The following is a 26,689-nucleotide window of genomic DNA, read 5'->3' on the forward strand; positions in this document are numbered from 1 at the left end:
CATGTAAAACAAAGGGCTCAAATGTAAAATCTAACCATTAATTCACTTTCTAAATGAGACTGCCAGGTTAGTTCTAAGCTGTTCCCTCTAGAGGGCAATGTGACCTAAGAAATGATTTGACGCTGGGCTCCATGGCTCCTCCTCTTGGGTTTACTCACCTTAATACCTAAAATAAGAGGTGGAAGGAACCTTAGATATTATTTAATCCAGTGCTTCCTTTCTAAGGGCAAGGAAACTGAGGCCCATTGGGAGTGAGTGACATGTCCAAAGCCGAAAAGGGGAACCTTTACCAGAGCCACCTGAGTCAAATGAACTCAAGGAGTGCCAGCTCCCAGGCCAGCCAGGTAAGAGGGTTTCATAAGAAGAACTTGGAAAACTCCTCTTGGAGTTTTTCCTCACCAAGTCAGGAGATCTCATGGTCTCATTCACTGTCCAAGACTGTTTCATACACAGTGTGGAGTGGGGAGAGGACGTGATACTAAGTATTCTGCCCCCACCCCCTGCCATCATTCCTTTTCCCTCAACAATTCAATGAACATGTGTACATGTATGTGGACAAAGAGAAAGAAGGATGGAGAAGGAGGAGAAAGAGAGAGAAAAAGAAAATGGAGACAGAAAGAGAAGGAGAGAGAAAGAGGAGGGAGAGAGAGAAGAGGGAGAGGAGGAGGAAAAAAAGGAACAGGGAGAGAGACAGAGACAGAGACTCCTTCCCTTTGAGTCCCAGCTCCCATGCCATTTCTTCTCTGGAGCCTTCCTTGACCCCCTCCAGGTGAAAGTGATCACCCACTGACCCAATTTCTCCCAGCACTTTGTCTGGACTACTTATCTCTTATATTTTCTTCATCTTCCTGTTTTCATAGTTATTTGTGGACCTTTCTCTCCCTCTCCATCCCCACCATTACATTGTAAGGTCCTTGAAAGCAAGGTTTGTGCTTCATCCATCCTCAGATCTCCAGTATCAAGAACTATGCTTTGTAACAGGTGCTTAGCAGGCATTAGAATGGAATGAGGAGGGCACTGGAACCAGGTCATCTAGTACTGGTTGAAAACATTTAGGATGTTTATCCTATAAGAAAGGACATTTTGGGGTGAGACCATGCTAGTTATCTTTGAGTATTTGAGGACCTGTCATGATGTCAAGGCATTAGACCAGTCCTATTTGACCCGGGCTATTAGGAGCAATGGGGGAGGAGGAGGAGGAGGGGTAGGGTGGGAAGAGGGGGAGAAGGAAGTAGGTTGCTAAGAAGTTCAATGTAAGGAAATACTTAAAAAAGCAAGTCTGTCAGTACTCAATGAAAAGCAAACACTTAATCTGTGTTTGTTAAATTAATTTGAATTTCATCAATTTCAATTCTTTCTGACCTCTTCCTGCTCCAAACAGGAAAAACTGAGCAGGCCCTTTGGAGTTAGTAGACATGTTCCATTGATTATCATAATTGATGTCATTCATTCTTGTGGTAGTGTTAAGAGTGCTGAATGTCTAGTCAGGGGACTCAGATCCCACGTATGATGCTATCTGCCATAGCATATGTGATGCTACTTTTCAGAGCCTCAGTTTCTTCATCTGTAAAATAAGGATGGAGCTCCTAGGGAGGGGACTCTCTCTTCCAAATGCAGATCATCAACGGTTGTGCAACTTAGAGTATTAGAGAGTTGCCTGGAGTGCTGTGAGCATTAATTATTTGCCCAGAGGGACACAACCAGTCTGTGTCCGAGGCAGAACTCAAACCCTGATCTTTTTGTTTCTAACATCCAATCTCTATCCAGTATACCTTGAAACCTCAGGAAAAGAATGAAAGAATAGCTGTGTAAAACTGTCTTTATACAAAAAGAAAATGGGAAGGCAGTGTGATTTGTAAAGTGCTTAGCACAATGTCTGGCACAGAGTAGGTGCTACTAGCCATTGTTACTGTTGTGTTTGGAGCCAGAGGGCCAAGGTTAAAATTCTGGCACTTGTGCATGTTAGGCTGAATTTCACTGATTTAACCTTGGGTAATCACTTCCCCTCTCTGGGCCTCAGTTTCCTTGTCTGTAAGATGAGAATGTCAGACTACTTTCTAAGATTAGGGATACTCAGTCTGGAAATAAAAGACTCAGGGAATCTATAGTTATCTCCCTTTGAAGGGTAGACACATGGAAAAACAATTAGCAATTACTCTGTTTGGCACTAGAGGACAGAACCAAGAACAATGCATGGAAGCTGCAAAGGGATGAATTTAAGTCATTAATGTCAGAAAAATGCCCTAATAACTAGTGTGGTCCAAAAGTGGAATAGGCTGCCCCTCCTATTAAGGGGAATGGTCCCTTGTCAGGTATGTTATGTTGGGGATTCCTTTCAGGGTATAGGATGGGCTACTTGGCCACTGAGGTCCCTTTACTTAAAGGTATGGAAAGACTAAAGGGGCCAAGGTCTCCCATTGCATCCTGGGTCACCTCCAGTCATCCTGATGAACCGATTTCAGATGGTTCCCAAGGAAAAGTGAGGCTGGTGACCTTGCACAGCCCTCCCTCACTCAAAATAAAGTCAAGCATAAGTCATGTCATCATTTCTGGCATGGTCTTCTTTGGCAACGAAGGATGAACACAACAGTGGGAAGTAGGGCATGGCCTTTATTGAAAGGTATAAGAAGTAGGATGGTCTCTCTCAGCTACTAAGTTCATCTTGTAATCTCTACCGCTCCCATAGTAAATGCTGCTTACATTTCTAACTACCCCCCAAATGAAGCCACTGCTTGATGCCTTCATGAACTGGTCAATTTCCTTCTTTTAACTTGCAAAGTTCTTTTTAAAAAATAAATAACTTTCCATATAATTGGTTTCTTTTGTATCCTATGCATTTTATGCATGTAAAAACCTTGTTCTGAGAAGGCATCCATAGGCTTCATCAGCCTGCCAAAGGGTCCAAAACAGAGAGGAGAGAGAGAGAGAGAGAGAGAGAGAGAGAGAGAGAGAGAGAGAGAGAGAGAGAGAGAGAGAGAGAGAGAGAGAGAGAGAGAGAGAGACTCACAAAAAAATGTACAAGCAAAGCCTTAAAGGAAAACATAACTTGTACATAAGTTCAACAATAATTCCTAGAAGAGTTAAAGCAAGAGTTTAAGAAGGACCTAACATTATTTAAAAGAACAAATGAAAGAAGTAGAAGAAAGAATGGGAAAGGAGAGAAGAAGTTGGGAAGGAGGATATGAGAAGAGGATTAACAGCTTGGAAAAAGATTTGTATCTTACTGAAGATAACCCTACAAAAATTAGAATCAGCCATATGGAAGTTAATGGCTTCACGAGACAGAAAGAAATAATGCAACAAAGTCAAAAGACTAGAAAAAAAAGAAAATAATGTGAAATATCTTATAGGAAAAAGCCTCACATGGAAAACAGATAAAAAGAAATAATTTAAAAAGTATTATTGGATTACCTGAAAGCCATAAGCAAAAAATATCCAGACATCATATTTCAAGAAATCATAAAAGAAAATTGTCTAGATATCTTAGAACCAGAGGATAAAGTAGAAATTGAAAGAATCCACCAGTCACCTCCTGACAGAAACTCCCAAATGAAAATCATAAGGAATATTCTAGCTGAAACTGAGAGTTGTTAAGGTCAAGGAAAAAATATTGCAAACTGCCAAAAAGAATTCAAGTGCTGAGGGGCCCCAGTTAAGATCACACAAATTTAGCAACCACAACTAAAGAAGAGGGAAACTTGAAATATGATATTCCAAAAGGCAAATGATTTAAGCTTATAACCAAGAATAAATAACCCACTCAGCAAAACTGAATATAATCCTACAAGGGAAAAAATGGATTTTTAATGAAATAGAGGACTTCCAAACATTCCTGATGAAAAGACCAGGGCTGCATAGAAAATTTGTTATGCAAACATAGGAGTAAAGAGAAGCATAAAAAGGTAAACATGAGTGAGAAATCATAAGGGACTTAACAAGGTTAACCTTTTTACACTCTTATATGGGGAGATAACACATGTAACCCCTTCTGAACTTGATAAAAGAAGCATGGAATGGGTGGGAAAGAGAAACTCCTCCCAAAGCTCACAACCTATTAAGACCTGGATAGTTATTCTTTGTAATATCTGAGCACGTATTCATTCTCCTTGGGGCTTAAACAGGTGGAAGGAAAAGGGAAGACCACAGCTACCTACTGAAGCAAGAGCTGCTTCAGATGATAATTCTGAATGCACCTGGTCAACTAGGTGGTAAAGTGGATAGACCTTCACGCCTGGAGTCAGTAAGACTTGAGTTCAAACTTGACCTCAGACGTGTACTAGCTGTGTGACCCTGGGCAAGTCACTTAACTCTGTTTGCTTCAGTTTTCTCATGTGCAAAATGAGCTGAAGAAGGAAATGGCAAATCACTTTAGTGTCTCTGCCAAATGGGTTCATAAAGAGTTGGATGTGACTGAAACGACTGAACAACAAAACACATTTTCTCTCTCCATGCTTTCTTGTAAATCCTTCCCCGCAATACTTTATTTCCCATCTCTGTGTTTTCGCACTGACTGTCTCCCATTCCTGGAATCCTCTTCTGCATCACATTTGCTTCTTAGAATCCTTTGCTTCTTTCCAGATTCAGCTCACGTTCCACCTTCCTCCGGCCTTTCCTAGTCCCCCCAGAGTTTAGTGTCTTCCCTTCTAAGGTGCTTGTACATGTACACGCTGCCTCCCCCATTAGACAGCAAGCTTTTTGAAGGCAGAGACTATCAACTTTTGTCTTGGTATCTCTAAGCATAGGGCAACTTACATAAAAATAAATAAATAAATTTAAATAAATACCTAAAATTGCAATAAATAAGTAACTTAATAAAAATGCACTTTTTCAATGTTTGTTGATTCATGGTCTAAAAAAATGACATGATTCTTAGTCCCTTCTGTTCCTTTTCCCATTTTGATTTTGTTCAGTCATTTTTAGTTGTGTTTGACTCTTCATGACCCCATTTGGATATTTCTTGGCAAAGTTGCTGGAGTGGTTTATCATTTCCTTCTCCAACTCATTTTACAGATGAGGAAACTGAGGCAAGCAAGGTTAAATGACTTATCCAGGGTCACATAGCTAGTGTCTGAGGCCAGATTTGAACTCAGGAAGATGTCTTTTTTTTAATGGCATTTTTTTGCTAATTATATGTAAAGACAATTTTTAATATTCTTTTTTTGGAGAGGGGGAAGGCAGGGTGATTGAGGTTAAGCAATTTGCCCAAGGTCACACAGCCAATAAGTGTCAAGTGTCTGAGGCCGGATTTGAACTCAGGTCCTCCTGACTTCTGGGCTTCTGCTCTATTCACTGCACCACCTAGCTATCCCTTTGAATATTCATTTTTACAAAATTTTGAGCTTCATATTTTTCTCCCTCCTTTCTTCCTAAAATGGTAAGCAATTTGATATAGGTTATATATGTGCAGTCATGTAAAACATTTTCATATTAGTCATAGCTGTGAAAGAAGAAACAGACCAAGACAAAAAAAACATGAAAATATAAAGAAAATGAAAATAACGTGCTTTGACTTGCATTTAGAGTCCGCCAGTTCTTTCTCCAGAAGTGGACAGAATTTTCCATCATGAGTCCTTTGCAATTATCTTGGATCATTGTATTGCTGAGAAGAGTTTCATAGCTGATCATCACAAAATGTTGCTGTTACTGTGTACAATATTCTTCTGAGTCTATACATTTCACCTTGCATCAGTCAGGAAGATGAGTCTTCCTGACTTCAGGACTGTAACTCTATCCATTGTACCACCTAGCTGCTCTAAATTTTTAAGAAACAATTGTTGTTAACCATTTCAGTCATGTCTGACTCTTTGTGCTTCTATTTGGGGTTTTCTCGGAAAAGATACAGGAGTGCTTTTCCATTTCCTTTTCCAGCTCATTCTATAAATGAGGAAACTGAGGCAAATAGGGTTAAGTGTCTTGCCCAGGGTCCCACAGCTAGTATGTGTCTGAGGCCAGATTAGAGCTCAGAAAGCTAAGTCTTCCTGACTTCAGGCTTGTAGGTCTATCCGCTATGGCACCACCTAGCTGCCCCCTTTTCCCATTCCTTTGCTACAATTATTGGGTAAGCAGAAGTGGAAGCACATGGCCAACCAACATCTTGTATGTTTATCTGTTTCATTGGTTGTACTGGCTCTCAGTCCCTTGACTGGACCCTCTGGGGAGGATTATTATTTTTATTTTTTAAAATCAATTTTTCTGGCTATCTTTTGTTCCCCCATATCTCTCCTGTATCAGAGAGTCATGCTGTATAACAAAGATTTGTTTTAAAGAAAAAAAAGAAAAAAAGAAAAATTGAGCCAAACTAAACAACATATTAAAAACTAACTAACATGCCTTAATGTAGTGTTCCATACCCAGGGACCCTTTTTGTGGAAGATGTATGGAAGGACATGACTGGGATCTGCATTATTGGAGGGAGTGTACACATCTATGAAACCATGGATCCATCAAAGTACTGACATCTCTATTTTATAGGTTGTTACAGTACCAGAATTCATTACCTAGTACCCAGACTTCTATTGGTGAGCCCCTTCTTTCTTAGCTATGCTAAGAAGGGGCAGCTAGGTGGAGCACTGGATACAAGGCTTACCTTGGAGTTTGGAACACCTGAATTCAAATCTGACCTCAGACACTTAATAGCTGTATGGCCCTGGATAAGTCATTTGACTTCCTCTCTCTCGCTTCCTCATCTATAAAATGGGAACAATGATAGTACTACCTCCCAGGGTGGTTGTGAAGATCAAACAAATGAACTAACATATATAGAGTGCTTTGCAAACCTTAAAGCCTTATATAAACGCTAGCTGCTGTTATCATCATGGGCTGGTTCTTGGACAGCAGTCCAAGCTTGAATAATGCTCCAACAATGCTTGAAATCTTTCCAGCTTGGTAGAATGTGCCAAACTTTGCACTCAGCTGGCAGAGCTTTCAAGAGCCCGTGCTGACTTGGGAGGACAGAGCATTGGTGTAAGACTTTCTGGAAACATAACTATAGTTCATATCTCTATAGCTATTACAACCGTATTAACAATTCACATTTGTGTAATTGGTTAAAGTTTATAAAGTCCATCCTCACCAAAGCCCTATTAGATATTCAGGTGGTGAGGGATTTAGGGGAAGGGCTGTATTTTCCCTTCTTTGACTTGAGTCAAGAAGTTTTAGCATAAGCCCTCATTCCAACGTAAATGAGAGGTCCTATCTAAAAGTTTTGCTTTTCTTTAACACAGTTCTTGTACAAGGACAACCCAAAAACAAATAGTCTGTCTGGTCTTGGATCCCCCAGGTTCAAACAGACTAGATTAGAAAGTCCCTGTCCCTTCCCCCGAAACATGACAAAGCTGCCACAGAAGTGGCTGGTCAATACCTGACCAGTTGTGAACCCAGAATGATTCCATATGCCCTTTATACTGTAAGCCCAGAATGATTCCATATGCCCTTTATACTGTAAGCACCTCTGGGAAATGGCTGAATCCATTGTCTGCCCACCCCCAACCCCACCCCAAACATCACTCCTTGCCTTAAAGAGACTCCCCTTCTCTATGAGTCAACTGATGCTTCTCCTTGTCTTGGCTTATAACTATGGACAAAATGAAGTCTTTGAAGTCTTGAATGAAGAATACCTACGTGTATTCTACATAGAAAATAGTGCGTTTTCTTTCCTTGACAATAGATAGTGAAGTATTATTGCTTATATTTTTAGGGGAAACTGAGCCTCAGAGAAATTGTATGACTTACTTAGTCACACAGCTCATGAATGGAGTGTTGAATTAGGTGGACTTTGATCCTTTTCACCTCTGGAACTAGACCCTTGGAAAAGTTGACAACTTTTTAAGGTAAATACATCAGAAAAGGGTCTGGGATAATAATAATAAAGCCCACTCACCTTTAGCCGAACAGGATGAAAGGGGTTGAGGTAGCATTCTGCTTTTCATTGTCAATGAAACTTTGCTGAAATCAGAATAATTCCCGTTTCCAAAGTATGCGGCATTTTATAGAATACTTTCCACATCCTTTCAAGAAGTTTTGTAATACGGTGGATGGAGAACTGGACCGGAAATCAGGAAGGTCTGGGTTTGTCTTCTTTGTGGCACATATGTGACCCTGGACAAGTCACTTAACCTTTTGATGTTCTAGGAAATTCTGCACATCTGTAAGTTACAGAAGTTTCTGCTTTACACAGTGGAGAGAGTTTCCACATTGGAAGATTCTTTGTTTTAACCAGTCCTATAATTTCATCCGTGTAGAGGTCCAGCCTCTCACATTTATAGCTTCCAAGTTGCCTGGGGCATTGAAAAGTTGAGTAGTCTGCCTAGGGTCCTATAGCCAGTAGAGGTCCAGAGGCAGGTCTTTCTGACTTTGAGACCAAGTATCTCTACCATGTCAATTTACCTTGAGGAAGTCCCTGGTCCAACAGGAAAAAAAATTATCATCATCATAGAGATTTTGCTAAAAGTAATAATAATTCCCATTTCTGTAATGTTTTAATATTTACAAAGCACTTTCCAAACAACAGCATTATGAGGTAAGTGGTAGAAATATTAAGATTTGCAGACGAAGTAACTGAGGCTAGAAAGGTTAAAGAGACTTGCTCAGGATTACCCAAATGTTAAGTACAAAAGTGGGAATTCAAACCCACAGCTCCTTTTTCCAAGTCCAGAGCCCTTTGCCAGGTTGCCTCAATTAAAATAAGGATGATAAAATGGGGATGTTCAGATTTTCCCTCTCTCTAGCTTAATTAAGGAGAGACTGTTTTCCTTTACATAAGGATTCTCCCAAGATTTCTCTCGTTTTCATCATAGATTAGAGCCCCTCTCTAACAAATTAATCTTTTATTCTTTGTTGTTCAGATGTTTTTCAGTTGTATCTGACTCTCAATGACCCCATTTAGGGTTTTCTTGGCAAATATACTGGGGTGCTTTGCCATTTCCTTCTCCTCATTTGACAGACAAGGAAATGGAGACAAACAAGGTTAAATGGCTTGTCCAGGGTCACACAGTTAATAAGGGTCTGAGGCCAAATTTGAACTCAACTCTTAGTAATTCCTGGTTCAAGATTCTAGCCACTGTGCCACCTAGCTTCCCTGGATTCAAGACCCTTGTCCCTTGAAAAAACCAAATCCTGAAGATAGTTTCTTTACCCCCTTAAAGGGAAATCAGGAGAGCTGCCCCTATCACATCCCTGAACCAAATATAGGATGAACCCTTGAAGTGAATATGGGACCAGGCAGGATCATGGGGAGCTCATGCTCCAGAGACTCAACTTCGACTGTAAATTGGTCTCTTCCTTTCGTGTACACTAGATTAAAATGAACAGAACTGAAGAAATCTTGGGGATTTTTAGTGTCTTAGAAGCTCGGTATGAATCAATAGTACATCACAGAATGGAAAAAGCTGACATTGTTAGGTGGCTCTAACAGAAACACACTCTTCCCAAAAGGAGTGGTGAGACCTCAACTGTCCTCTGTCTGAGCTGTCAGTTATCTTTGGAGGATTGTGTCCAGTTCTAAGTGTCACATTATAGAAAGGATGATGACAGATTGGAGCATGCCCAAAGGATTGTACCAGGATGGTGAGAGCCTGGACCTGAATCTGTGCTTTCACTGGCACTGACCTGGTGAAGAAACTCTCTTGAGCAAAGCAGATTGGCACCTTTTGTGAAACTTACAGTCTTAGAGACTTGTCTATAGCAGTGACAAATTAAATGTCTTACCCAGGGTTACACGATCTGTGTGTGAACCCAGGTCTTCTGGGATTCACAGTCTGCTTTTTATCTGCTTTGTCACACTGCACCTCTCTCTGTCTTTCTGTCTCTAAACTCTCCTGTCCTGTCCTGTCCTGTCCTCTCTCTCCTGTCCTGTCCTGTCCTGTTCTCTCTCTCTCTCTCTCTCTCTCTCTCTCTCTCTCTCTCTCTCTCTCTCTCTCTCTCCTCTTCCTCTCTCTCTCCCTCTCTCTCTCCCTCTCCCTCCTTCCCTCTCCCTCTCCCTCCCTCCCTCTCCCTCTCCCTCTCCCTCTTCCTCTCCCTCTCCCTCTCCTTCTCCCTCCCTCTCTCTGTCTGTCTGTCTATTTCTTCCTCTTCAGAGCTCATGCCCATCTGAGAATCACGAAAAGGAAGACTTGACTTGGAAGACATCTGAAGACCTGTCACAGAGAAAAAGGATCGGACAGGGTTCTGCTCTTGCCTTGGAGAGCAGAAATGGGAAAAGCACTGAGTAGAAGCTTCAGAAAAGCAGATTTGGGTTGGATGTAGGAGAATCCTAAAGTAGAATAGATTGTCACAGAAAGGGGCTGCCTGGGATGCAGTGGAGCCGAGGGTACCAGCTTTGGAGCCAGAAGTCTTGGATTCAAATTCCAGCTCTATGACCCAGTGCTTTGTATAACCTTGGGTAAATCCCTTCCCCTCCTTCAAACCTCTGTTTCCTCATCTTTAAAATTAGGGGTTTGGACCTGATGATTGCTGAGGCCCCTTCAAGCTCTATATTCTATGATCCTTTAACTACCTTGGAATGTACTGAATTCTTCATCCCTAGAAGTCAGCAAGTGGAGGCTGGCTGGATACCATTAGTCAAGGAAGCTTCAGAGTGGATCTCTGTCCAGGCCCACATTGTACTAGACGACCTCTGAGTGTAATAATTGCCAACATCTATAGAGCATTTTAAGGTTTTCAAAGTGCTCTACATGTGTGACCTCGTGTTATCCTCATAACAACCCTGGGGGATAGGTGTTGTCGCTATTAGCCCCATTTTACAGATGAGGAAACAGGCAGATAGAGGTTAAACAACTTGCCCAGGGAAACAGCTAATAAATGTCTGAGGCAGGATTAGAACTCAAGTCTTTTGGAGTCCAGGTCCAAGTCTGGCACTCTATTTGTTGCCCCACCTAGATCCATCAATAGATTTTATTTATTTATTGCTTGGGATTTTCTTTTAATAATAATAATGATGAGAGCATGCATTTATATAGCACTTCAAGGCTTAGAAAACATCATCTCATTTGATTCTCACAATATCCCTGGAGGTAGGTGTTATTATTTACAGATAAGGAAACTGAGGCAGATAGAAATTAAATGACTTTCCCAGGGTCATATAGCTACTAAGAATCTAAGGCTAGATTTGAATCCAGATCTTCCTGACTCAAGGGCTCTATCCATTGCACCACCAAGCTACTTGCTGACATTCTCATCATTCATGAGGCCTTAACCCCTTCAGAAACCCTTCCCTGACCATCCTAACCTATAGGGATTTCTGTATGCTGAGGTGCTGCTGCTTTAATACTTTAATGCTGGCTGTTTCAACAATGTTTAATGAACATTTATTGAATTTAATCCGCAGTGTCCCTCCACTCATACTGTTTGCAGCCCATTAGGGGAGTAAGACACAGACAGCCAACAATGACGCCCAATGATACATAAGAAGTAGATCAGTGCCTGTTGTGTGGGTGGCTATCCACATCTGCTAAAACCTAGGCCGTTTGTGACCAAGGCTAAAAATACCCTCTGCCTCTCATGCTAATCTTCAAGATAGGCACTGATGACTTAAAGAGCTCCAAGGGGTTCTTGCTTCCCTCAAACATCTTCCTGTCTTGGTGGCCAAAGTGCATCACTAGAAAGTCATTGCTTTGGAATGAGACATGAGTAAATTCCCCTCATCCAAAAGTTCTTAACGTTCTTTGTGTCATGTACTTTTTCTTTTTTTAGCAGTCTGTGAAACCTGAGGACTATTTCTCAGAATATAAATAAAATGAAATATATAAAATTACAAAGGAAAACAATTATATTGAAATGGTTATCAGAATATTTTAAAAAACAAATTCAAGGACCTCTGATTAAGAATCATGTTAAAGGTCATTTACATCTCAGTGTGAGTTAGTCCATAAGCTTTCCTTCCTCTCCTCTGCTAGTGTGTGGCAAGGCATGGAGGATATGGGATTTGTGATTAGGGGAAGGGAGGGGAAGGATCATTTTGGCAAACAGGCCAATGCTCAGGAAGGCAACACTGGGCACAGAAGTGGAGAGAAAATACTAGGAAGAAGGAATGGGGGGTTAGGAAGGGAAGGAAGGGTGGAAATTAAGGGAAATTTTCCTCAGCTTCCCAATTTGGCTGAAGGCCAGCCATGAGCATGGGTCAAAGAAGGAGCTGAAGAGAAAGAAGAGTGAGGAAAGGGAAGCGACAAAGAACATGGGGGAAACAGAGGCAATGAACCAGAGGGGGCTGCCCCCTAACCCTTTGGTGAGCTAAAGGGCTGAGTATGGGGAACTTTTTGGTAGAATTTTTTTCTTCATCAATGAATGAATTTTTGTCTTGTCACTGAACTTTGATAGCTCTGGAAGAGAGAATGAGGCTGATGACTTTGTGCAACTCTGCCTCATTTAAATCCAGTTTCTCTCAAGTTAAGACATTGCCTGTAATACTGCCTGTCCTCTTCAAAATGAAGGATGAACCAACCCCGTGCTAAGTGCTGGGGGTGCATATGAAAAAAGAAGAAAGTCCCTCCTCTTAAGGAGCTCACATTTGAATAGAAAGAGATGGCACATGTAGGAAGTTTGGGTTGGAAGGAGTCATAGGGTGCCAAGTAATATGACTCCCACAGGGTCTTTTTTGTTAATAAAGCCCTATTAGTTTCTGACGTTGCCAATGACTTTGGGTTGGAGAATTCTTCCCCCTGTCTTAAGTAACTGTGGCTACTGAGGAGGCTAGAATTGTAACACTCAGCATGGCAGTTGTCAGGCCACATATGCACAGGGTTACTTCCCTGGCATCTGGAAGCAGGGCACTGCTGTTCTTGTGATTCCTGGGGCTCTTCCCTGTGGTGCCTATTGGTTGGCAATTGTAGGTGGTGGCAGTGATGGCTTAAAACAAGGACAGGCTAAGAACAGGAGGATGTTAAGGGCCAGTGATGCCAGGACCAACATGTTACATAAGCTCAGCCTTGCCAAATCTCTCCACTGTGTTTGAAATTTGTACAATACCTTGCCAGGACAAGAGGGAGGACACCACTTTCATCTGAGAGGGTGTGGTATGGTGGAAAGAAGGACAACTGGATTTGGAGTGCGAGGACCCAAATTCAAAGCCTATCTGCATGACCTTGGGCAAGTCATTGAGCCACTTTATGCCTTAGTTTCAATCAATAAACTTTTATTAACCCCTTACGGTCTGAGGATACAAAGAAAGATAAAACCAGTTTCTGCCCCAAAGGAGTTCACATTCTTAAAGGGGTACATAAAGACATATACAGATTAGGAAGAAAGCAACTTCATGGGGAAAGCATTAGCAGCTGGAGGAACTGGGAAAGGTATCTTACAGAAAATGGCATTTGGTCTGAAACTTGAAGGAAGCCAGGGGATTTGAGAAGCAGAGGAAAGGGGGCTGAGCATTCTGGGTATGAGGGAGAGCTGGTACAAAAGTGTGGAGGAGAGAGATGGAGAGTCGTGTTTGAGCAGCACAAAGTAGGGGAAAATATATTATGTGGAAAAAGGATAAAGGGAAGGAGATCAGCAAGGAGGAAGGGGCCAGGTTGGGAAGAGTTTTAAATGCCAAATGGGAGGGTTTATATTTGATCCTGGAGGTAATAGGAATTCGTAGAGTTTATTGAGTAGGAGGATGATGTAGACGTATTTGTGCTTTAAGAAAATCATTCTGGCAAACTTGAGTGGAAGATGGATCGCAGTAAGAAGAGGCTTGATCCAGGGAAACCAGTTAGGAGGTTACCGTAATACTCTGTGTGAGAAAGGGACAGCAAGGTGGTGCTTTAGTGCACAGAGTACTGGGTCTGGAGTCAGGAAGACCTGAATTTAAATCTGGCCTCAGATACTTACTAGCTGTGTGACCCTGGGTAAGTCACTTAACTCTGTTTGCCTCACTTTCCTCAGCTGTAAAATGGGCTGGAGAAGGAAATGGTGAACCACTCTAGTATCTCTGCCAAGAAAACCCTAAATGGAGTCATGGAGAATCAGACACTCCTGAACAACCACATGTAAGAAAGGTAATGAGGACCTAAACTAGGGTGGAGGATGTATAAAGGGAGAGAAGGGAGATAGACATGAGAGATATTGAGGAGATAAAAATGACAAAATTCGGTAATGTCTTAGACACTTGGGGCCAGTCACAGTGAAGTCAAAGATGACATCTTTTACATGCAGGGCTGGTTGGCCTCTGAGGTCCCATGCAGTTCTAAATCTACTATTCTGTGCTACTGTTGCTCAGTCATGTCCAACTCCATTCAGAGTTTTCTTGGCAGATATACTAGATGATTTGCCAGTTCCTTCTCCAACTCATTTATAGACGAGGAAACTGAGGTAAACAGGGTTAAGTGACATGCTCAGAGTCACAGAGCTAGTAAGTATCTGAGGCTGGATTTGAACTCAGGAAGAGGAGTCTTCCTGGCTCTGGGCCAAGTGTTCTATCCACTGTGACACTTAGCTGCCCCATTATTCTATGACCTAGATTCAAATCCCAGCTCTGCCATGTATTGCCTGTGTGACCTTGGGAATATAGCTTTACCTTGTAGGGCCTCAGTTTCCTCAACTGTAAAATGAGGGTTTGAAGAGCTCTTCCAGCCCCAAATCCTACGCTCTCCATACTGACTATGAGCTCCTTATGGGGCCACAGAGTAACAGAGAAGTTCTCAAAGCTAATGCTTTCTTAAGCTGCATTTGGAGAGGCACAATATCCCAGACCACAGATGCTCAGAGAAGAACCTCAGGTGCCACTTATCCCAAGGCCTTCCTGAACAAGAACCTGCCCTTCAACATATCCAAGTGATCATCCAGCTTGTGTTCAAAAGGTTCCAGTCCAGAGCTCCCAGAACGAGGGCAGTGACTGCCCTCTGCCCTCCTCCACCTACACCTGGATGGTTTTTTCCAAGCAACTCCATTTTAGAAAGGATGATGGTGAATTAGCATCTCCAAAAGGGAATGGCTGAGATGGGGAGGAGGCTGAAGACCTTACCACATCAATACTAATAGAAGGAATCAGGGATCTTTAGCCGGCACGAGAGAGGACATAGGGAGCACATAGTATCCTTGTCTGAAGGGTCATTGTGTGGAAGTAGGATTAAGGTCACTCTGTTTGCTTCTGCAGGGCAGGATTGAGAGCTCTGCATGGAAGTTAGAGGCAGAATTCAGTTAAATAGAAGGAAGAGTTTTCTGAGAATCTGAGTTATTGCAACAGAAATAAGCTGTCTCAGCAGGTGATGAGGTTCTCATCACTGGAGGTCTTCAGGCAGAGGGTCAACGATTCCTTGTCTGTGATGGAAGTGGTAGAGGGGATTCTTGTTCTGGTACAGGGCAGACTCGGTGGTCGCTGAATCTCTTTGGGCTCTGAGATCCTGTGACTGAAGATTTCTGTCACTGTCACAAAGACTATTGTCCTCATTCACACAGAACCCTTTCCTTGAGGCTGAGCTGTCACTATCCTAAGGCAAGTCAGAGCGATAGCCCTAACCTCACACTTTGGGCACCCCTTGCATTGCTGGTGAATGAGCAGTCACTCAGGGAACCAGCAGGTGAGGGAACAGGAGGTAGCTCTGCCTCCAGGTACTAAAATATAAGTGCAGTGCTTAAGTAGACCATCAGCCTATAACTTTGCCCCATCACCAACACCAAGGTGAAATGTGTGGCTGTGTGGCGGAGTTTCTTCACTAATGTATTTCCACATGGCCCTCTGGTGACAGAATTTTCTCTTCAGGCTGATAGTGAATGTACATTGATGTCACCTCTACAGGAATATTGGAGAATGTGCAAGAGGGGAAGGAATAAGGAGCCACAGTGGGATATGTCCTGGCTCCAGAGCCCCCAGGGCCCATTCTGTCCCCACCTCAGCCTTTCCAGGCCTCTCAAGGCCAAAGGTAACAGGCACTAGTTCCCAGAAGGCAGCTGTGAAGCAAGCCCATTTTCTGCGGCTCCTAAAATAACTGGCAGGAGGGCTCCAAGAATAGAATTTCCGAGTTACAAGGTGACCCATTTAGTAGGTTCCTGTTGTCACAGGCTGATGGGAGCCAGACCATTAACCAATGGCTACCCAGGTCTGTGTGGGGAATGTTGTGGCAGGTAAAGGAGAACCCACTCGGATACCCTCAGCCCTCAGCCCCAGCTCGGGTCACTTCTTTCTGAGAATGGGGGCACAGAGGGGCATTATCTGAGGGGCTTCCTAGACAGCCAAATGCAAGTTAGACAAAACGCTCAACCATGGAAAGTTGGGAAGGGCCCTGAGAAGGCAGAGAGATCTTGGAACATTGAATGTCAGGACAATAAAACAATAAAATACATAATTTGAATGAATAAATATCAGAACAATAAAGCACAGCTGTGTGACCCTGGGCAAGTCATTTAACCTTATTTACCTCAGTTTCCTCATCTGTCAAATGTGCTGGAGAAGGAAATGGCAAACCACTCCACCATCTTTGCCAAGAAAATGCCAAATGGGGTCAGGAAGAATCAGATAGGACTGAAATGATCAACAAGCTAGCAGAGTCAAGATTCAAAGCCAGACTCAATTCCTGAGACAGGGGTCTTTCTAATACTTTGTACTGCTTCCTACGTACATTCACAAATGAGCTAAAGGACCAGAATCATTTCATTTGAGGGCATCACTCTTGCAGAATTTGAAGTTTTGTTTTATTTATTCTGCAAGGCATCATGATGCAGGAGAATGAGCCCTGAACTTGCAGGCAGGAGACATGGGTTGAAGTGCTGAATGGGCAACTTATTAACCAGGGGCCCATGCCCAAGGCTCTCTCTCTCTCACTCTTTCTCTCTCTCTGTCTCTCTTTCTCTGTCTCTCTGTCTCTCTGTGTCTGTCTGTCTCTCTGTGTCTGTCTGTCTCTGTCTCTTTCTGTCTCTGTTTCTGTCTGCCTGCCTGTCTGTCTGTCTGTCTCTCCCCTTTTCACCCTCTCTCCCTCCTTGCCTCCCTCAGTTTCTTAAATCATACATCAGGAGGTCTGAGCAGCTTCAAACATCGTGGAGCTTGGAAGAGGCTTATCACAGATCTAGAGCTGGGAGGAAGCTCCGAGGCCGGCTGACTCATCCAGCCTCCTCTGTTTCACAGATGAGGAAACAGGCAAACAGGCCTAGAGAGATGGAGTCTTTTCCCCAAGGTCAAACAGGTACGAAGTGACAGAGCCCAGGTTTGAATTGAAGTTCCCAGGATTCCAAGTTCCATGTTATTTCTACTCCACCACCAAGGCTGTTTTTGTTTTTGTTTCTAACTATTTTCTTTCCTATAGCCAATAAGCATTTATCCAGTGCCTACAGCATTTATCCAGGGCCAGGCACGGTGCTAAGTTCTGGAGATACAAAGAATGGTAAAAGACAATTCCTGCCCTTTGAGAGCTCATAATCTAAAGGGGAGACAACATGCAAAAGCATGGACCCACAAGATAGATACAGGATAAATTGGAGATAGTCAGCAGAGGGAAAGGCCAGTATTAAAGGGGCTCTGGAAAGGTCTCCTAGAAAGGTGAGATTTTAGCTGAGACATACAGGAAGCCAGGAGGTGGAGATGAGGAGGAAGAGGCTCCCTAGCACTGGGACAGCCAATGAGAGTGGCCAGAGCTGGGAGCTGGAGGGTCAAGGAGGCCAGTGTCACTGGATTGCAGAGCATACAGGGAGGGGGAGGGCAAGGCCCTACGTATGAAGGTCTCATTTTGTTGTCCAGTCATTTTAGTTGTGTCTGACTCTTCGATTCCCCATTTGGGCTTCTCTTGGCAAAGATACTGGAGTGCTTTGCCATTTCCTTTTCCAGCTTGTTTTAAAGATGAGGAAACTGAAGCAGACAGGGTGAAGTGACTTGCCGGGATCATACAGCAAATAAGTGTCTGAGGCCAGATTTGGACTCAGGTTCTCCTGATTCCAGGACCAGTGTTCTATCTACTACACCACCTAACTGCTCCCAGCACTCTTTCTATTATAACATGTGTCCTCCCTGAAGTAAGTAGCTCTTTGTGACCAACCACAAAAGTGATGATGAAAGGACCTGTGATTTCAGTCCATGTTTGGGGGTGGGTAGGGGTGGAATTCCTGTAGGGGGAACTTCATCTAGTATAGATTATACATTACATTAGTAGATGTACATTAGTAGATAAATCCTGGGGAGTTGCCTGAGGTTCAGAAGTATTAAGTGACAGCATCACACAGTAAATGTCAGGGGCAGGATTTGAACTCAGGTCCTCTTGACTCCAAGATCAGCATTTAGCTGTAAAATATTATAGAAATTTGAGCTACACACATGGATAACTATTATAATTCATTTTCTACAATCCCTTTCTCTATCTTCATGGCGTCTGGATGAATCTCTCCCTCAGAAAGATGAGGGCAGGTCTCCTGAGCAAAGGATGAGAGTATATAAGCTGAGCATGTTAAGAAGGGGCATTGAATACCAGCATTAGGGAGAGTTTGGGCTTTCTTCATTGAGCTGGGGAGTCATGGGAAGGATTTTAGCTGGGGACTGGACCCCTAGACATCCTTGTCCTCTTGGTCACGGGAGAGGGTGTGTGTTCGCCCTTCATTGCCAAAGAAGACCGGGCTATCAGAGAAATAATGACATGACTTGCACTTGACTTTATTTTTGAGGGAGGGAGGGCTGTGCAGGTCACCAGCCTCACTTCTCCTTCAGAGCCATCTGAATCCAGTGACCAGATATTCATCAGAATGTCTGGAGATGACCCAGGATGAGGCAATTGGGGTTAAGTGACTTGCCCAAGGTCACACAGCTAGTGAGTGTCAAGTATCTGAGGTGAGATTTGAACTCAGGTCCTCCTGACTCTTGCATTGGTGCTCTATCCACTGCACCACCTAGCTGCCCCACAGGAGAGGGTATGGTCATGTTGAAGGTTATGTTGACTCAGCATTCCATTGATCTCAGTCCTACTTATCAGACAGTATGTGGGGGAGGCCCTGGTGGGGAAGGAGACAGCAAGTCTGCAGCCTTTTAATCACACCCCTACCTGCAAATTGTCACTTTCTTGCTACCTTGGGGAGGAACTTGAGATGCAAGCGTCCAACCTCCTTTTGCTGAGGTGGACCTATCTGCATTGTCTTAAAAGTTACATATAAAAACTGTCCCCAGTGAATCCATAATCAACCCCGCAACGTGTTGCTACCTTGATGCTGCCATCTTTACTTATAATAAAAACCCTTTTAATTCTCTTTGTCCTGAGTTTTCCTTGTTAATCAAGGTGAAAGCCCAAAGGAAGAATTTTCCTTTCAACAGTCAGAGCTAGCTATCAGACAAGAACTGGTAGCCTATCCCAGATAAGCTCTGTGGCTGATAGGAAAGAGTGCCGGGACGTGGTCCCCCTTACCTTCCATCAGTTGAGGTAGGAGGAGACCAGAGGCTGAGTTAAATGAGTGGTGCCCTTTGAGACTTTGCTAGTTACAGACCTATTGGATCTCCCACAGAAAGAGGACCTTTCCCTTCATCCCTCACTCTGTTTCTCAGATAGCACCGTGAATTCAACTATGCCCAAGCACAAGGGTTTAGCTTCTACTCTACTGGGCCCCATGGGGAAAGAGAATGACACCATGTTCTAAGGTTCTTCCAGTTCTAATATTCTAAGGTCTAAAATTTTCTTGAGTTCTTCGACTCTGCCTTCTCTGTTCTCAGCATCTCTTCAGCCCTGACATTCTATACTTGAAGGTTCCCCGCTAGCTCTGACAATCCATGTTCCGAGGTCCCCTCCAGTTCTAACATTCTGTGTTCTAACATATTCCCCTCTCCTTGACATTCTATATTCTATGTATTTTGGCACTGACATTAAGTCTTTTAGAGTATCTGCTCTAACATTCTGTGTTCTTTGTTTTACAGTTCTTATCAGGCACCCAAATCTCGATTTCAAGGTCCCTTTCCAGCTCTGACTCTGTGATCTAAGGTCCCTCCCAGCTCTGACATTCTATGGCTCTGTGACCCTTCAGGTATTTCTCTGCTTTAGTTCATCCGATTAGCTAATTCCTGCTGAGATGTTAATGGTTCACTGGGGCTGCTTGAGTCCTCCAGGTAGGATAGCTGCTGTAGCAGTACCAAGGGCTTTTAGTGCTCCAGTGCCGAACCCAGGAGGCCTCAGACCCTTGGACTCCTGGCAAAGAGAGGCATTTGGGGTATTGAGGAATAGGTCCTCTTTCTTAAGCCTTGCCTCCACACGCAGCCCCTCCGTCACTCCCGAGTTTACTTTCTAGCTTCTGTGGCCTTTGGCCAATCCGTGTTTCATTAGAGCTGTAAAACCCTGGGCTTCTCTGTTCCCACCTCCCCCTCCTCCCTCTTCTCTCTGCAGTGTCTCATTCCAGCCAGGAAAACTGCCTGATGAGCTGGTTTCTCAGAGGTATTTTTATGCCTTGAGCTTTCTGAAATGGGCAGGAAACAGGAAAGGATAAACCCAGCACCCGTTAATTAAATCCCAGCATGGCTGATGCTTCTGAGGAAGAACATCCAAACTCTTTAGTTTGGCCTTCGAGAGTTTCCACAAACTGGGGACTCTTTTCCTTTCTGAAGGTAAGAGTGTATTCCCACCTTTGTGTCTTTGCTCACGTCATCTCCTTGACCCAGGAGGTTCTTTCCCCTCGTCTAAATCCTGCCCTGCCCTGCCTCACTCTGCCCTGTCCTCCCAGGGTCATTTAGCATGTATGCTATTCTGTTTCCAAATCCAGAGTACTTGACTGGGATGAATTCCTGATGCAGAAGGCTGTGAGACCTTGATCAAGCAACAACCTATGAGTGGCTCAGTTTCCTGAATTGTATCATGCTGTATTGATAGACCCTCTCACCCTTGCCTGAGACTCCATGGGGGGAGGGGATAGGGGAACCCAGCCTCGAGACCACTTGCGGCCCTCAAGGTCCTCAAGTGCAGTCCTTTGACTGAATCCAAACTTCACAGAACAAATCCCCTTAATAAAAGAAGTGGCCTATGAAGTCCATAGGCAACTAGGTGACATAGTGAATAAGTATAAATGCTGGACTTGGCATTGGAAAGAACTGAGTTCAAATCCTGCCTCAGATGCTTACTAGCTGTGTGACTCTGGTCAAGTCACTTACCTTCCATGTGCCTCAGTTTCCTCAACTCTAAAATGAAGATAACAACGGTACCTACCTCACAGAATCAAATGAAATAACATATGTACAGTGCTTTGCAAACCTTAAATCTCTTTATTCATGCTGGTTATTGTTATTATTCAATATTATCTTCAATTCTGGGAGACACGGCTGGGTACAGTGAAAAGAACATTTGCCATGTGGTTAGGAGAGTCTTGAGTTCAGGCTCTGCTTCTGACACTAACTGTATAAACAATGAGTAAATCCCCTAACTTCTTGGGGCCTCAGTTTCCTCATCTGTAAAACGGGAACACAACATTCCTCCTAGGCAGCACTCACCTCACTTACCCTGGTTGTTATGAGGATCGAATGAGACACTGTGTGTAAAACTCTTTGCAAACCTTAAAACAACATATAAATTCAATTCCCTTCCCTTGTCTAAATATACAAGCCTAAAAGTCAGTTATTATTTTAGGAAGGACATTGACAAACTGAAACATATTCAGAGGAGACCAGCACAGATGGCGAGAGGACTGGAGACTCTGCCATAAAAGGACTGGCTGAAGGAACTGGGTAAGGAAAGATGGAATAAAGGAAAGATGCAGGGGTGGGTGGGGGAGGGGGCACGAGAGCTGTCATCAAAGAGTTGAAGGGCTGCCATGTGCCATGGGGATATGGTTGACTTTGACTGGCCGCAGAAGGCAGAGCCAGAAGTGATGTGTGGAAGCTATAGAGGGGTAGAGTTAGGTTTGAAGGAAGGGGAAAAAAAATCTCAGTAATAAGAGCTGGTCAAAAGCAGATTGAGTTGAATTCAATCAACTTGACACTCAATATTAAATCAGCAAGCATTTATAAAGTGTCTACTACTATGTATCAAACAGACAAAATAAGAGATCCCTGATCTCAGAGAGTTTGTGTTCTAATGGAGGAGACAGTGTGTATATGTGTATGTGTATGTGTGGTGTATGTGTATGCGTAGGTGTATATATGTATATGTGTGTGTGTATTTATAGATATGTGAAATACATAAAGACTCACTAAACCATAGAATGTGAGTGTTGAAAGGGACCACTAGTCTAACCCACAAACAAAGGAATCTCCATTGTAATATATGGAATAAGTGTATATGTTTGTGTGTAGTTGTAGACATAGATGTGTATTTGTACGTGTATATACGTATACATGTGTATATATGTACATATTTGTATATGTGAAATACACACTGAATCACTAAATCTTAGAACTTGAAACTTGGAAGGGACCACTAGTCCAACCATAAACAAAGGATTCTCCATTGTAATATACAGAATAAGCGGTTGTCCATTCTCTGCCTGAAGATGCCCAAGGAGAGGGACTCTGTCACTTCTTGAGGCAGCCCAAGGCCCTTTTGGAAGGTTCTCATTATTTGGGATTTTTCGTCACATTAAGCCAAAATTACTCCTTTCTAACTTTCAACTTTTACTTCTGTAGTTTGGGCCAAACAGGGTTTTCTGTGTCTATCTGAAGTGTATATCTCCACTTCTCAAAGAATGTAATATATCCTGGTCTAATAATTCCCTTTCAAAGTTTCATGGACAAAATGGTGGTCAAGGGGAGGAGAGAAAAAGACCTTCCTTCTCTGTGGCAGGGATCTCCGGCAAAGGTTGCTCTCTGACTTGTAATATCTTTAAATCTTAAATTTTGAAATGCATTCAGGATTTAGCTATTTAAAACTTTAAGAGACATGGCTCATTTGCTTACTTAATCAATAGAGCTGTTCCCTTCTTGACTTAATCAGTACTTCACAAAGGGAGAAGGCCTATAGATTACATATGTAATTACATATGTGTGTGTATGTATATATGTATGTATGTATACACACATATATTGCCAATTTAACACCTCATTATGCCTTACGATTATGTTTCAAAGCTTCTCTGTCTATATTAGTTGAAATGTAGGGGAAACCTCCCTCCCTTACACAGGATAACCTTGAAAAGGAGAACTCTACCATCCAGGAGGACCAGAAAAGGCTTAGGGCAGTAGGTGATATTCAAGATGACTAGGTGGAAGCAAAGAGGGAGGATATACCAGGCACAGAGGAACAGATTGTACAAAGGTATGGAGATGGGACATGTAGTATTTTGTGTAAAGAACGACAAAGAGACCAGTTTGTCTGTACCACAGAGGGCAGGGAGGAGAGTAATGCATAATAAAGTTGGAATGGAAGGATGGGACCAGGACATAAAGACCTTTACATGTCAAATAAACACATTCATATTTGATCTGACTGATAATAGGGAGCCATTCTAGTTTACTCAGTAGGAAAATGATACAGTCAGAATTGTGCCTTAGGAAAATCACTTTGGAAGCTGGGTGGAGGATGGATTGGAGTAGGGAGAGATTTCAGGCAGGGAGATTAATTGGGAAGGCATTGCAGTAGTCTAGGTAAGGAGAGCCTAGATAAGTGTCAAGACCAGGCTGGTTGTCAGTGGAGAGAAGGGGACTGATTCAAGAGGTATTGTGGCGGTAGAAACAACAAGATTTGGCAGATGACTGGATGTGTAAAGTCAGTGAGAATGAAGAGGTTAGGATGACTCTGACATTGAAAATCTGGATGCTTGGAAACAGAGTAGGGCTTTTATTAGAGATAAGGATTCTCAGAAGGAGGGATAGGTTTAGGGTAAAACATAATAAGTTTTGTTTTGGACATACTGTTTTTGAAATGCCTAAGGGATATCCAGCTTAAAATTCCCAGGAAGAAGTTGATACAGGAGTGGATCTAGGGAGAGAGACTAGGGACACTGTGTGTGTGTGTGTGTGTGTGTGTGTGTGTGTGTGTGTGTGTGCATTTGTGTATGAGAGAGAGAGAGAGAGAGAGAGGGAGGGAGGGAGGGAGGGAGGGAGAGGGAGAGGGAGAGAGAGAGAGAGGTCTGCATAACAAGGATAATTAAACCCATGGGAGTTGATGAAGTTACTAAATGAGAGAATGCATCATGAAAAGATAAGAAGACCCAGGACAGCCCTTGACCAGTTAGGAAGTTTAGAAGAAATGGAGTTTCTAGCTCAGGAGACTGAGGAGTCAAAAAACACGTAGGAATAAAAGCAAGAGATAGCTGTGTCACAAAAACCCAGAGAGGAAAGAGGATTGAGGAGGAGAGAGTGGTTAACCAACTTCAATACTGCAGAGAGGTTAAGAAAGATGAACACTAAGAAAAAGCCATTAGTTTTGGCAATTGGTAACTTTCAAGAGGACACTTTCATTTTAGTGATAAGATTGAAATCCTGATTAGAAAGGGCTTAGGAGAGAATGAGAGCAAGGGAAGTGGAGGCCAGGAGTGCAGGCAGGGAATTGAATTGGCAGGAACGGTGTCAAATAAAGCTGATCATTTCCAGTTCAGCTCTAGCCCGGTAATGAAGCACTATAAATAGAAGTGGACTCAGAACAAATCCAGGGGAGGCTTCAAGCAAAGAGACCAAATACGATGGCCTGAATCACAAAGAAGAGGGAAATAAGCCAGGCAAAAATAGAGAAAGCAGCCCAATGTGGTGGGAATAGAGCTGGCCTGGGAGTCAGGAGACACTGGGGAGAGGATTCTCACTCTGGCATTTACTATTCATCTGACCTCAGACAAGTGACAACTTTTCATGGCCTCAGTTTCCCCATCTATAAAATAAGAGGGTTAGACCAGATGACTGGGTCTCAGAACAGTGGCTTGGCAGTCAGGATTATAATTCTGCCATCCACATATGACTTCTGTGATCTTGGATAATTCACCCACTTTGCCGTAAGTCTCAGTTTCCTCCTCTGAATAGCTATTTTCACAGATTGTTAGCATTGAAAGAACCTCCCTTGGATGAAGCAGGGAGGACCCTGTGACTGAGTCAGCTCTAGAGCTTAGAAATTACTGATCTGTAGTCAGGTCCTAAACAGTCCAAAGGACCTGCCTTTGCCACCAGGGCTTTCATCTTTTTCTTTATACTAAACTCCTCAGATTTCTGAAGTCCCACACTAGGTTCTGTGTCCCCTGACATCTTTCAGGGTACTGTAGCTGCTTAGGCTTCCTGGGTTCAGAGGTCAACAGTATTGAATCTCTAGTGACCTTTGTTGTCCTCCGGCCATTCCCACCATCCCTAAGTGCCTGGTCCTATTACAGAATCATAACATCTCAGTATCAGAAGAGACCTCAGAGGTTATCTCAGCTAATACCTGAATAGGATACCAGCTACAGGGGCATTACACTAAGCCCTCTTGAGGACACTGTTAAGATAATAACGTAATGCATGACAAATACTTGCTATTTCAGAAATGCAATCTGGGAAATTTCTTCTTTTTATTTCTACATCTTCCATTTTTTATTTTTAAAAGAATTTTTATTTATAACATTCTTTTTTTGAGATCCAAATTCTCTCTCTCTCTCTCTCTCTCTCTCTCTCTCTCTCTCTCTCTCTCCTCCTGCCTTTTCCCTCAACCATTGAGAAGGCAAGGAATATGATATCAATTATACATGGGAAATCATACAAAACATATTTCCATATTAGTCATGTTGCCAAAAAACCAAGAAAAATAAATAAAGCTTAAAAATTATACTTCAGTTTATCCTCACAGTTCATCAATTCTCTCTCTCGAGGTAGAGAGCCTTTTTCATTACGAGTCCCTTGGAATTGTCTTAGATCATTGTATTGATCAGAGTAGCTAAGTCTTTCACAGTTGATCATCCTTACAATATTGCTGTATCTGTGTACAATGATTCCCTGGTTCCGGGCACTTCTTTCTGCATCAATTCATATAAATCTTCCCAGGTTTTTCTGAAACCATACTGTTCATTTCTTATAGCACAATAATATTCCATCACAATCATATACCACAACTTGTTTGGCCATTCCCCAATTAAAGGGCATCCCATTCATTTCCAATTCTTTGCCACTAGAAAGTTTGCCTTTTTATCAGATTCAATACCTACTGGAAACCTACTATGAGAGAAGAAATTTAGCATTGTCATAGCATGTAAGACACAACATACCTTCCCCTGACTGATTTTTTTTGCTACACAGCCCATCAGAGAGGTCACAAAGGGACATATCTATGGGCCCATGGACAATATAACCTCACACTCTGACCAAGCCCCAGAGGCTTACTTGGGTGGGTCTGGTTCTCATTTTATGAGAAATTATAACCACCCAAAGATACCAAGAATCTGTACAGGCAGAATCGTGACTTACTAACACCTAACAAATGTCCTTTCTCTCCTTTAAATGCCTCGCTGAATTTAAATGCTGTCCTTGTAAGTCAGTGATAGCTGAGTAATGCATGTGAGCAATCCTAGCCAGCTCGAGGCTGTCCAGCCTCGGTGCTGACTCAACTAGCCACTGCTGAGTTTGCAGCTGCCCCAGTGATGGTGCTGATCCACAGCGTGCTTTCACAAATGCTTGTCCTCCTTTCTTCCAGGTGAAGACTTCTACTTATTATTATCAATGTCATCATTGTCAGATTATTAATAATCTTAGCATCTAATTTCCTTTCCTTTGGCCCATTATATCAAAACACTCCAGAATGTCTTTTGAGGATTAATCTATGAGGGAAAAGAGAATATACAAAAAACATACAAAAGTAGGAACAGGAAGGAAACACACATTTGTTAAATATCTACTCTGTTGTCAAGCACTTTTACAAATACTATCTCATTTGATCCTCACAAC

At 42.8% G+C, this 26,689-nt stretch overlaps 1 long non-coding RNA gene across 2 annotated transcripts in view; it reads left to right on the top strand.

Moving 5' to 3' along the window:
• The first annotated feature begins 235 nt into the window (after nt 1–235).
• The window catches only part of LOC140508613 (uncharacterized), a 74,775-nt gene continuing 48,321 nt past the window's right edge, over nt 236–26,689 (top strand). The window contains exons 1-2 of one of the 2 annotated variants that reach the window (XR_011968479.1): nt 236–344; nt 21,486–21,583. This is a non-coding gene — a long non-coding RNA (uncharacterized lncRNA). Of the gene's footprint in view, nt 345–19,962; nt 20,474–21,485; nt 21,584–26,689 lie in introns of those variants that run through there. The other variant, XR_011968478.1, reaches the window with a different exon arrangement.

Source organism: Notamacropus eugenii, chromosome 5 (genome assembly GCF_028372415.1).
Source record: "Notamacropus eugenii isolate mMacEug1 chromosome 5, mMacEug1.pri_v2, whole genome shotgun sequence".
NCBI lineage: Eukaryota > Metazoa > Chordata > Mammalia > Diprotodontia > Macropodidae > Notamacropus > Notamacropus eugenii.